The sequence below is a fragment of the Otolemur garnettii genome, unplaced genomic scaffold, assembly GCF_000181295.1.
Source record: "Otolemur garnettii isolate 467f Iridium unplaced genomic scaffold, OtoGar3 scaffold00258, whole genome shotgun sequence".
NCBI classification, from domain to species: Eukaryota; Metazoa; Chordata; class Mammalia; order Primates; family Galagidae; genus Otolemur; species Otolemur garnettii.
In genome coordinates this window covers 1,240,959-1,251,526 of record NW_003852653.1, presented here as the reverse complement: position 1 = coordinate 1,251,526, position 10,568 = coordinate 1,240,959, and positions in this window count along the sequence as shown.

The following is a 10,568-nucleotide window of genomic DNA, read 5'->3' as shown; positions in this document are numbered from 1 at the left end:
GTAAATTCAGGGTCGCAGCTCGCCTCAGGAAGGTTGAAGTGCACTCTTCAATCTTCTCTCTTGTCTCTGCTCCAAACCATCAGCTAATTTGCTAAGGTTCTGTCCTTTCAGCCTCCTTCTGGACGGGAGCTTCTGTAAAAAGCTGGCTGCAGTTCGCCATCTTCAACAAAGTGTACTCTTAAAGGAAAAGGTGGTACCTGGAAGGGAAGACAAGGGTGGTGGGTATGGTTCTGGGGTTATTACTACATTCCGCATTTTAGATCTGTGCAGATTATACAGATGGACTCAGCTTTTAAAAATACATAAAACTACCCACTTTCTTGCAATTTTCTTTATGCTTTTAATAAAAGAGTAAAAACCACAATAAACAATTATATGGATGAATAAACTAACGCAAGGTGTCTCTTAAAACATACTTTGACAGTCTATCAAATAAGCACAGTGCTTCATTTTTTTTTTGTCACTTTTTTTTTGTTTGTTTGTTTGTTTTTTGAGCTCAGGCTATCCGCCTACCTCAACCTCCCAAAGTGCTAGTGATACTGGATTCCAGGTTCTTAGTCTCGGCGATTTGAACAATGAATCGACGGACCACAGGATCAGTAGTAAGTCAGGATTTATTCAAGGAACAGAAATTACAACAACTGCAAAAACCATACCTCCTGGCAGAGAGAACCTAGGAGGGTAACAAGCTCTCTTGCTCCTGCTTCTAGGTCTGTCTTCATGCTCTCTGCTCAGGGGTTTATATAGTGGCAGGGGGTTGTTTTACTGGCACTCAATGTTGACTCAATGTTGACTTTTAGGGCGGGGGTCCTCCTCAGTTACAGTCAGCTGTCTAAGGAGCTCTCAGCCCTAGAAACTGACGTGAAATTCACCAGTCAGGAGTGCAGGTGGAGGAGACAGCAAGGCACCAGTGTCTCCCCCACAAGTGTCCTGCTAGATATCAAGCTGGTTCCTCTATCCACCCCAACATCAACACTTCCAGGGCTAAGGTGGCAGGTCGTGGTGCCACCTTGTCCTGCATCAGTAGGATTACAGATGTGAACCACTGTGCTTGGCCTCTTATTTGTCACTATGATACTGGATTTTTGACTTTGGATTTCCAGGCTCTTGGTCTCGATGATTCGATGAATGAATCGATGGACCACAGGATGGACAGTAAGTTAGGTTTTCTTTACAGAGGTATTAGTACAGCTCTTACAAAGAGCCAAACCTTGCAGAACAGGATAAGATAGGTTTTATATAAGTGTCACAGCTCTTACAAAGAGCCAAACCTTACAGAGCAGGGTATAAGTGTTACAGCTCTTACAAAGAGCCAAACCTCCTTGTAGAGCAGTGTATGTGTTACAGCTCTTCCTCTTCTGCTCTCTCTCCCTCGGAGGTCTGCAGCAATCTGCTGAGGTCTTTGCTTTCTCTCTTCCTCGAAGGTCAGCGACAATCTGCTGAAGTCTTGCTCTTCTGCTCTATCTTCCTTGATGATCTGCTATGATCTGCCCCTAGGCTCTCTGCTCAGGGGTTTATATAGGGGCATTTGTCCAATGAACTGAGAGCTTAGCTGATTGATCTATAAAATAGACCAGTCAGGAGCAGGATTGAAAATGGACCAATCAGGGATGCACTGAAGGAAGCGCCTGTGTTTTCCCCTGATCAGCCCGGTATTTGTTGTTACTGGAGCCTCCGGTGGGAGAGGAATGCTCCCCCTTTGGCTCCAGCCTGCTGGTTTCTGTGCCAGCTGCTGCCAAGGCAGAGCCGGCAGGTCCTCTAGCACAGCTCTACTGGAGCCTCTGGTGGGGGAGGGAAGCTCCCCTGCTTGCTCCAGCCTGCCGGTTCCTTTGCCAGCTGCTGCCACCAAGACAGAGGTGGCAGGTCCCCTAGCCCTGCTTGGCTGAGCTGGCTGGGGTGCCACTTTTCTGGTATCAACTGTTTTAATAAAATGCCCCCTTTTCTAGGTCCACCAAAGAAAATGGTTTAAAAAGTTTGTAATTCAGTCAGGTTTGTGAGATTTAGGTACTTTAAAGAATACAATTTAGGTTACCAGGGATTTTAGCTGTGTGATATATTTGAGGAAAATCTTTAATTCAGCAGATATACATTGTCTGTCATTTTTTTTCTGCTCGTGAATAAGTACAGATGTTATCCCTGTCATAAATTCTCTACCAGAGATGCCAGTGTTAGGAGCTTTAGTGAACTTTCAAAACAGAGATACCTAAACCAGTTAATAATACTATATATGTCTGTATCTTCATTCTCTGCACCTTGCTAAGAACAGATGCTAAACTGAATAAATAAATGCATATGTATATCTAAAAAAGAATTGTGACAAAATATTTGTAATAGAATAATATCATTTATAAATTAGTAAATCTATCAAAAGGTTAAAAATAACAAAAATAAATTTAATTTTATAAAGTGTTATGATGAATATTTTAATACAATGGAATATAATTTGAATCTCATGCTTGCTGTGTCTCAACTTGAGGTAATAAGGAAATACTTTTTTTGGCATTTATATTCTGTAACTTGCCTCCAAAATTAGAATGCTTAAATAAACTTAGGAAATCATCTAAAAAAATCAGAAGTTAAACTAAAAGTCAAGAAATACAGGATAGCTCTTGTTTTTCATACATAACATTAAGCAACCTACTAGGGAGCCAATAACATATCTTAGATGGTAATCCTCTAACATTAAATTTTATTTATTTTTTTAATTTATTTTTTTAAATTATTTTTTATTGTTTGGGATTCATTGAGAGTACAAATAATTAGGCTATACTGATGACATTTGTAAAAGTCTCTCTTATAATTGTGCCATACATTTTGACCTCCATCACCTTCCCTCCTCCCCTCTCCCTGCTCTCCCATCCCCCTACCCCACCCCTTGTATTAGCTCATCTACTGCCTCTTATTAGGTTTTTAGGTTAATACAGAAGATGTAAAGTCTCTGTATTTTTTAATGTTTGAATAGTATTCCATGATATAAATATACCACAGCTTGTTAATCCATTTCTGGGTTGGTGAGCATTTAGGCTGTTTCCACATTTTGGCAATTGTAAATTGAGCTGCAATAAACAATCCAGTGTAAATGTCCTTATGAAACAAGGATTTTTTTTTCTCTGGGTAGATGCTTAGTAATGGGATTACAGGATGAAATGGGAGGTCTAATTTGAGTTATTTGAGGATTCTTCATACTTTCTTCCAAAAAAGGTTGTATTAGTTTGCAGTCCCACCAGCATTGCAAAAGTGTTCCCTTCTTTCCACATCCATGCCAGCATCTGCAGCTTCCAAATTAGTTTTTTTTGGTCAGGAAAAAGAGAATTTCCCCCAAATAGATTTTCCCTTTTCTGTATCTATAATGTGCCTGGCCTTTAAAAATTAATCCTGACATGCAGCCATCAGCAAATTAGTGTTTTTTCATCGATGTACTTTTTGAGCTTTATGAAATATTTCCATACAGTTGCTCAGTTTCAATATGGGCAGGTTGAAAACAGTTGCAATGACCAGAGTCAACATGCTGTAGTCCAGTGACTCAGATCATAGAGACATGAGCGGACTTGGAAGGTTTTGGAGTTGACCCTGGTTTTACTGCTGTCCTACTTCAAAATATATCACTCTCAACCTATGGGTATACTCCATATAACGGATTTTATCTACACCTACAAGATAGGTTTTGCTTGATGAAGGTTATTTTATAACAAAAAAAAATGTACCTTTGATCACTCCCCTCATTCTCTAACTATAATATACTGTTTATACATTAGAAGTCTTTGGCATTCTTGAATGGACTTTCATAGTCAAAATTAAGTTTTTTAGAAATCATTTGAATGCATTAGCCACTCTATTTTATGTGGATGGTGAAAATTCCAACTCAAACTACTTTTAAGCACAAAGACACAAGAAAAAACACAGTCAAACGTAACAATTTTATATACTTGGCCTTGGCATTTTCAGAGGCCTTCAGCACTCTTACTAATTTCTTGAGCAATTCTTATATATTAACCTCATTTTTTTTCTAATTCCTGATGAGTTTTACTTCATTTTGTGAGCATAATTAAAAGAGTTCTAAGTACAGAAGAAAGAATGGGACTGCCATACAACATCTCTCTATTAGGTATAAGGTAAGGGCACTGACTATCCTGGCTTATGCCTTGCTGTGACACGACTGACAAAACATTGTCATTGGTGATCCCATTGGAACCACATGGAGTCTGAGAGAAGCAGCAGTTCCTTGAAGGAAGGGAATTTGGCCACACAGTATCATTAAATATCAAAAAGATTTTTTATAAAAAATTGTTGTATTAGTAAAATATGGTGGGTAGAGACTACAATTTCAACTGCTGATGGAAAGAGTTGGGACTCTAAAAGAAGAAAATTTATAACCATTTCTTGGGGCTGTATTGGCTCAATGAACTGTCACATTTTCCCCCCTTGATTAGTACAAAGCAAATAAAGCTCTCTGAAGAGTTCCTCTGCCAAAGGGAAAAATTGATCCAGTGACACTTCATTGCTGCAAGTGGTTCAACATTTTCATTTCTCCCCTCTTGTTTGCACATCTCTCTCTAGTTTCAAACATTGAAGGATCTTCCATCTAGTCACAGAAAGACCAGATGGCAGTTCTGGAGTGGGAAGAAGTAATCCACAGATGAGTATTATTTATCAGGTATGTGCTGACAGGTGTTGGAGGTGAAGATGTCAGTAGCCCAGTCCACTTAGCTTGCAGTCTTGCTACAGACAGCCAGAACCATAGGGGCATAAGTATCATAAAAGTCCTCAAAGCTGTTACGCATCTGTTTATTTCAGAGTGCTTGAGTGCAGGGCAGTTTTGGAACAGTGAGAAGCAGCTTAGGAGGCAAGGCCCAGAGATTCCTGCTGATCAGCATGGACATGAAGAAGGCAGTGCTTAGAGGACATGCAAAGTTTTTCTTGTGGAAGGTTATTTCCTGTATTAGTAGCCTTTCAGAAACTTAACTTTTAAATGTATTTGAGGAAATTACTACTGCAGAAAATATGAAATTCTATTCTGGATCAGAGCCCATGTACATGGACAAAAATATTTCTTTTTGCTTATTCTTCGGGTTGTTTCTCATCTTTAGGCTAATTACCAGTTTGGCTTTGGCCTCATATCCCTCAGCACCTTTTTCTGACCTAAGAGATCTACATGAATGGCAGTTCAAAGAAGTCCCCGCCTTTAGACATTGATGCATATTTTGGTGACACAATAACTAGAGTGTGACATCTTGCCACATTTATTCCTCTACATCTGGTCTTTCTTTTCTTTTCTGAGACAGAGTCTCACTATGTTACCCTCAGTAGAGTGCTGTGTTGTCACAGCTCACAGCAACCTCAAACTCTTGGGGTTAAGCAAGTCTCTTGTCTCAGCCTTCCAAGTAGCTGGGACCACAGGCACCCACTACAATGCCTTGCTACTTTTTGCTGCAGTTGTCATTGTTGTTTAGCTGTCCCAGGCCAGGTTCAAACTCTCCAGCCTCAGTGTGTGTGGCTGGTGCCATAACCACTGTGCTATGGGCGCCAAGCCTACATCTGGTCTTTCATTCAATCTTAGTGATTCAGTTCTGGCTTTTCATCCTTTAGTCTCAAGAGTAAGTTTGACCCACATCTGGCTCTTAGTGTTGATTATAAGATAATAAAAATTTGTTTTTCAGGTTGCTTTTTCATGTCATAGACCAATATTCCTGGCTTATAATAAACCATGGAAATAATTTATTTTCAAGTATTATTGGAAATTTTCTGAGAGAAATTAGTGATCAGAGAGAATTTCCAATCATACTAATTCCTTACTTAATAAGTACCCTTAAAGGGCAGGGCTTTGGCCTCAATACAATGCCTTGCCTTCTAATTTACTCTGAATGAATTACTGTGGGTGAGAAAGGACCACACAACCAATTTAAAAGTGTCCAAATGGAGTCTTTATTAGGCAGTCAGCAGCTGTCTCTACAGTCTCAGAAAAACTGAGAGAATAGCCACAACTTAAACGTTGTCAAGGTATATATAGGGTGGGCTAGGTGAGCTGATTCAAGCAAGTGGGCAGCCGGTTTTAACTGGTCAGTTAACAGAAGCTGATATGGCAGTTAGTAGTTAGGCAGCTGCAAGATTCAAAAGAATGAGTTTATCAGAAGGTCATAGCTTCCTGGGTGATTGTAACTGACCTCACAGAAGCAGACTTTGTTATCTGTGGTTAGCAGATAAGTAAACAACTTTTTCACAACACAAGCTCAGTAAGTTCTTATCTCATCTCTCCATTCTTCCCTTTATCTCTCACCCCTGGTCAAAGGGTGTTACGTTTTTAGGGCCATGATACAAACCCTTCATTCCTCAGTTTTCCCTCTATCTCCCAGCCCTGGTCTAAGACGGTGGTGCAGGGCCATGGTGGCCATTTCATTCCCAGTTCTTGTTTTGGGAAACAAATTATTTTATCCTCATCCTGACAGATATATTGGTAATGCATTCTCAGGACCATGAGTTTTATTGCTTGTACCCTTTTTGGACGTAAGAAGTTAGAGTATTAATAATGTATGGTCCTACTAACAGTTCTAAAAGGAGCAGGAGGAGGGGCTCTGCAAGTGCTGATTGGAGAGTGGTCAGTCAAAGGGACTAATTGAATTAGTTTTCAAATTCAGTTTCTGACTGGTTTTAGCCTTTTCCTGATCTCTGAGCCTATTTCTTAACATAGGCTGTTTTTAATAGTTTCAGAATTGTTATTATAGAAGCAGCACGTTTCTTATAGAGTTATACATAATTCCCTTTGTTTTAATAACAGTAGATTAAGTTTTTTATGGTTCTGAAGGACTATTTCCACTAAAGAGTTTAGAGAGGTTTTTAATTGGGAAACTGAATTTTCTAGGTTCTTCAAATCCTGGTTAATTTGTTTGCTTAGCAGTTTGAATTTTCCTCATATTTAAGGGAGTCACATTCTTAGTAAGAAGTTCTCCAGGTGTTACAGGCATCTGCTGAGAAGCAGTTTCAATTAGGTGGGAATAAGTTACATAAATCAAAAGTAAAGGTGGGCTGATTGGATGGACCCTGCTTATTAGGCCCCTATCCATTGTTTGGGTTAATTCCCAGGTATAATTAATAGGCTTATGGGATTCACTAGTGATGTTCCCTTCCAAGTGGACAATAGGATTAAGAGACACAGTCTCAGGAGATTCCTATCTTTAAAGGATTGTTCATCCACTGTACCTTCCATTTTCTTTGCAGGGGCGGTCTTACAGTTTTAACCTGGGAGCGATGAATCTAAAAGGTCCTCCCAGCCACCTTAACTGCAGTCAGAGTGATGAGAATCACAGGCAAGGGTTCAATTCACTGGGCTTCCAGGGTCCTCGCTGCTGTATCTTAATCCATACCAGGTCCCCAGGTGGAATGCCAATCTGTTCAGCTGTTGGAGGTTCCTTTGCAGAGTTCTGGTGCACTGCTTGTACTGTTTTATGAGCCTGTTGGGAGGAAATCTGCAAAGCCTGTAAGGAGTTGAGGAGACAGTGGGTATTCAGCCAATCTTTCATTATCCAAATGAGGAACCAGGAGAAAGGGTGGGATCTTCCACTAGGTGGTACTGAGGGCACTATGAAGGGAGAAAGGCAGGAGGCTTACCCAGTTTTTGCCAGTTTTTACCTTTAATTTAATAGATCAATTTAGTAAAACAGCTATGTTTCATTTTATGAGCTGACATTGCAGATAAGGCTGGGATTTAATATAGGTGGGTCACAATCTTTTTTCTTTGAACTATTTTTCTCTTTCCAATTTCTCTCTTTACTAAAGATAAATTTTAGAATTAACTTAGTCAAAATAAACTGTACTTTCAGTATACTGGGTTTGATAATTTGCATAAAGTACAGTAAGAATAATTATTGGTTATCTAGGTTCTCTTTTCCATTAAAATTGGCTTTGCTGGAACTTTTCATAAGGAATCTCAGGTTAGACTTGAAAGCCTCCATGAGCCCAGGTTTCATCTCTGCCATTAGATACCTGTATGCATTTGGTAAATTCTTCTTCTCTTGAGGTCCTTGAGTATATTTTGATTCCCAGACCTGTCAGAAAGTGACCTTTGTTACTTACCACAGGTCAGGTACCATTACTGATGGGTATTTGGCCAGTTTTTTCAAAGAGCTTTAATTATTTAACTCAGTCTGGACGTCTCTGGAAATGCTATTCTAGTCAAAGTCTTGGTAAAATAGCTAGTGCCTTCATTATGCTCTGTAGAACCAAACAGATTCGTATTGAACTTACGGAAATAACTGTATTGTCAGAAATCAAGAATACTTAAAAATGGCTTTTAAATTCTGGAGAAATCAAGGAGAGAGAAAAAAATAACTTCCAAATTCTGCCCATAAGTACATACATTACCTGGAAAGCTATGAATAGCTTAAAAGATAGAAAATGGTTTTCTTGACTTCTGGAAAACAGAACACAGAAAGAATCAGTGATATTTAAAACTAGAAGCTATAACAAACTAGTCATTCTACATAACTGATTTCTGTTCTGTTTGAAGTTAGGTTAACAACATTCATGGATATGATAACTTTCTAATTAAAGTTTTAGAAGTTTACATTTAGTTTGAAGGTTTCTAGGACAGACTAATGTTTTATTATATTGGCGCATATATATAATTATAATTCATATAAAATTACCATTTTATATTTGACAATGTTTCCTATATATTTTAATAAATCAAATAAGTCTAATTTATTTTACTTAGACTTTCAGTGATCTTAATATTTCAAAAAGACTAAATTTAGAGTTGTTTAGTTGGCCTGGGTTGAGTTTGAACCTGCCAGCCCTGGTGCATATGGCTGGCCCTGTAATCACTGTGCTATGGGTACTGAGTCTTAAATTTAGAGTTTTGATTTTGGAAGATTTGTCAGATATTACAAATCAAATAAGATTAAAGGTCAAAAGGTTTTAAAGGTATAACATAGTTAACTGGATTACATATAAATTCCCTTTTATGAATTTCATTTAACCTGCCCAATCTATAAATATTCTAAATTTTTTAAAATCTTTGTCTTGCCTTTCACTTTTTAAATAATTATTTTGTTTCAGGATACAATTTATTGTACAATTTTTTTTTCACATAAAGTTATTTTTCTTTCTATATAATTAGCCATTCACTTGGCTAAACTGATAATTAGAGGGTAAACGGCTAGAATTTTATTCTTCCAAAAAGACTCTGTTTCCCCAAGAATTTAAACAACCAAATTATTACATTTTACAAATGAGAGACATTTTATGGAATATAATATTGGTACAGGATTTTCCCATTTAGGGCTAGACAGGGAATTTCTATTTTTCAGGTTTAGGTAAGCTCAGAAATCAGATTTCTATCTTTAGGCACAAGCACTTTGCAGGCCATACTCTCTGCAGAATCAAGCAGTCCTAAACATTTTGGATGGTTCCACCCTGAGAAGGGAACACATACTCTAATCTCCTTCCCAGACAAAAACCTCAGCAAAGATCTAATAATCTTACTCAAGGTGCAGGCTGCATTCATTCATTTGTTAGAATACTCATTTAGTTTGTAAAGGTATTTTTTTTTTATTTATTAAGTCCTGGCCAAAATATTTCTCATGCTAATTATTCACTCTGAGACAAAAGACCCATGCAAGATACTTCTGACTTGGGCCTGCTCCCCTCTGCCAGTAGCTCTGGTGCTCTCCACTCTCTCTGCATGCCTCTTCAACAAAATCCCATTTTATCACTGATTTGTGCTCTGTAGGTACAATTCCAGAATCCCCAAAACCAAGGACTCACTGAAGAAATTCATTAACAAAGTCATAATACAGTTTTTCTTTCTGATATCTTTTCATTTTTCCCCCTAAGTCTCATATGGCCTCTTGGCCACCAAATACTACACCTGTGTCCAAGACAGAAAGCAGAAAACCTGGACCTTCTAGTTTCTCTCAGAATAGTCAAGGGGCAAAATTGGAGTAGTGAAGAAGGAGCCACTTACATAATTGTTTCATTTTATAAAGGGCAGGGTGAAACTCCATTTATTCTTATTCATTTCATGCATTCACCAAACTCTCATATGCTCATATTCCAACCCATTTCTTAACCAGAGGAGCCTCGATTTCCCACTCAAACTGCCACTTAGTCATAGGAGGCAAATTAACTCTCCCTAAGGTCCTTTTAGTTATACTGTATTCACACACTGTCATATACCTTTTAACAGGCCTGCCAGTGGGTAATCTAATACCCTGGGGGTTAATTGGATCCCTGCTTCCACCCAAATAGTGTTACTGGCAATGGGTGCTGACACACATCTCTAGAAGCCCATGACAGGCTGGGAGGCCAGCAACCTGGGATCCTTGTCAAAGTTTCTGCCCCTTTGGTCTTCCCTCAGAGGTTCCTATGGGCTCTACATAAATCACAACAAAGAAATTCAACAAACAATTATATGTCTCCATATTAATCCACAACAAATAAGCACAACAAAAATACCATCAATAGTTACACTAAATGTTTGCAGACACTAGCCAAAGACAGATGTTAAAATGGCTTACCTCTGGAAGCAGATTCACAGATGAATTTAGAGGTGATCATCAGCCAGTCTCCTGAGG